Here is a 2,794-nt window from a genome sequence, read left to right as displayed (position 1 = left end):
TTCTGGACAGCAGTACTGACATGTGCAGAGTGGTAAACTCTCCTTAAAACACAGAAGAAGAAGTTCTACTTCCTGGATGAACGTAAACAAAGCTGAGCAGCACAATGGACCCTGGACAGGTTTAAATGATGGTGGAGACGTTGCTGCGCTCCCTGACTGAGCTGCAGGTGACGCACATCATCCTGAGCTCGTTCTCAGTTTCTAGTAGAAATGATGTCGCTCACAGACCAGTTTTACTTCCCGACATGCTAATGTTATTAGCATTAGCCAGGAGGAAATGACAAAGCTGCACATGTGCAGTCAGGTCACTTTTTCACCATCAGATAAAAACGAACAGATCAAATGTTTACATGCGCACCGATCGGGTTATGAATCAGCGTAAACCACCCGTTTGGTTCTGATCACAAATTATATCGGATCACTCTGAATAAACAAAAAATAACCCGAACGGGGCGTTTACATGACACGTTCTTATTCTGAACGGCCGTTTGATCCAGTTACTGATGTCCATGTAAACATGCCCAACGTTTTTCTGTCTGTTCTCCAGTTTCTGTTTATTGGTGTGTTTTGTAGATTTCCTCACTGACTTGACAAAAGCCCAGTTTGGATATCCACATGTTTGAAGAGCTTCTTGAACGTGTTTCTGTCCCTTCTGTCTTCGTGGGGACACATTCGGCCCGATGCTGTAAAGTTCTGATGACAGAGAGTTTGTGTTCCAGTGGATGGTGGGAGTCACACAGAAGATACTGGTCTGTGTGGGCTGGTTTCCTGTAAACTTCAATGTTGAGGCTGTCCTCTCTCTCCATCTGAACCAAACAGTCCAAAAAAGGCAGCGTGTTGTCGTTTCAAGTATCATTACTCCAACAATTTTCAGTCAGGTCATCTGGACAGTTCTTTATTTTGTGCTGAAACGTTTCACCGTCCATCCAGAAGGCTTCATAATAATAATAATAATCATCATTAGTGATGGCCACATGAAGCAATGAAGCAGTATTGAACCACTTTGCCAATTGTATTGAACTTGGGTTCATTCATTCAAAAGGTTCATTTCAGTGACATCTAGTGGTGAAATATAGTATATATTAATATATATTTAAATATAGGGTCCGTGTGTCCTCCCCCAGAAAAATTTGAATAAAAAAGATGCCATGTCCTGCATTTTGGTGTATTTTAACAGGTTGTTAAACATTTGAATAAACTGGTTAAAAACAGTCTCTCTGGACGAGGCTCAAGGTTAAACCTGTTTAAATAAAGGTTGAATTGAAATTACTATTTTAGAGAGCAACAATTAACAAGCCTGTGTATGAATGCACGTGCTGGACAGTCTCAGGTGTCCTAACACACACACACACACACACACACACACACACACACACACCGCCGACCTGACCTCTTCTCAGCTGAGTTCAGTCCTGTGTGTTCTCCAGTCTCTCTGCCATCCATCCATTTATTTTAGATCAATTGTCTCTTCAACATTTTGGTCACTTTGACTAATTAGTGCCGTTGTTTTGATACGTGATGTAATCCACATCAAACACTTCACTCGTTTTTTTTTACTGTGAGCTTATTTATTACATGTGAAATGTTGTGCACTGTAATGTGCGCAGGAGTTCCGACACAGCAGTTGTGCGCGCGTCCTGCAGAGCTGTGTGGAGACGCTGTGCGTAAAACATCTGTCTCAGGGCGCACAGCTGGAGGAGGATGAAGACGCTCCCCGCGGGACACAGTCCGTGTCCCTGCTGGAGGAGCGTGGCGCGGACACAACATCCACTCCTTGTACTTTTAATAAATAATCAAAATAAAAATGCTCAATGACTTTGGACTTTTAGTGGCGGAGTTGGTGGATCCGAGCGGTCAAAATGAAAGAGTTCCAGGATCTTGTTCTGACGGGATCCGGATCAAATGAACCACTGTCTGAATATAAAATCAAGAGCTGTTCGTAACGTATAATACGTGTGGAACGGGATGTGAACCGGGGCTTGAGCATCTTAAATACACTGGATCACACCAGATGATTGAAACTCCGCCTGTCACCTCCAAGCAGTCAGCTGACTCGGTCTGAACGAAGCAGTGAAGCGGTTCACACGTCATCGTGACGTCACATGAAGCGAGCTCCGGCCCACTGCTTCACCATAACTACCCTGTCGAGTTCGAAGCTTCCGTGTTAGAGGGAACTTCACTAGCCTGCTCCGTTTGACCGCTCTGGTTCTCGGTGAGAGTGGCAGCGCGCGGACCGGTAGGTCCACCTGTCCCGGTCGAACGGTTCGTTACTGTAGCGGCGGCCCGGAGCGTTAGCTTCAGTGAGCTAACGGCTAACGGAGGAAAAGATGGAGGACTTCCTGCGGAGCTGCCAGCAGGCCGTGAAGGTACCGGAAGTTACTCTTAAAGCACGCTGGTAACATGATCACGTGATCTGCTCGTTATTTTCTTCTCCGCGAGTATATGATCATTTTATGGTTACTAACGCGCATGCGTAAATCGGGCACCGTACACTATGCCGTAACTTTCCGGTCAGCGTTCAATTGTTTTCGTCCTGAACACCAACTTTTTTATTCTTCTTTCAACTCTGATCTCTTCAGGGGTCTCTCTCCACAGTGAGTCCTCGTCCTCTATCTCTCTCTGTCCTCTGTGTCCTCTGTCCTCTGTCCTCACTCCATCTACCTCCATGTCCTCTCTAACTGCATCCATGTGTCTCCTCTTTGTCTTTTTCCTGCAGCTGCATTTCTAACATCCTTCTACCAACATACCCACTGTCCCCCCTCTGGACATGTCCAAACCACTGTCCCTCCTCTGG

This window comes from Nematolebias whitei, chromosome 5 (genome assembly GCF_014905685.2).
Source record: "Nematolebias whitei isolate Nwh7 chromosome 5, NemWhi1, whole genome shotgun sequence".
Classification (NCBI taxonomy): domain Eukaryota; kingdom Metazoa; phylum Chordata; class Actinopteri; order Cyprinodontiformes; family Rivulidae; genus Nematolebias; species Nematolebias whitei.
Note: the sequence above shows the minus strand (reverse complement) of the source record.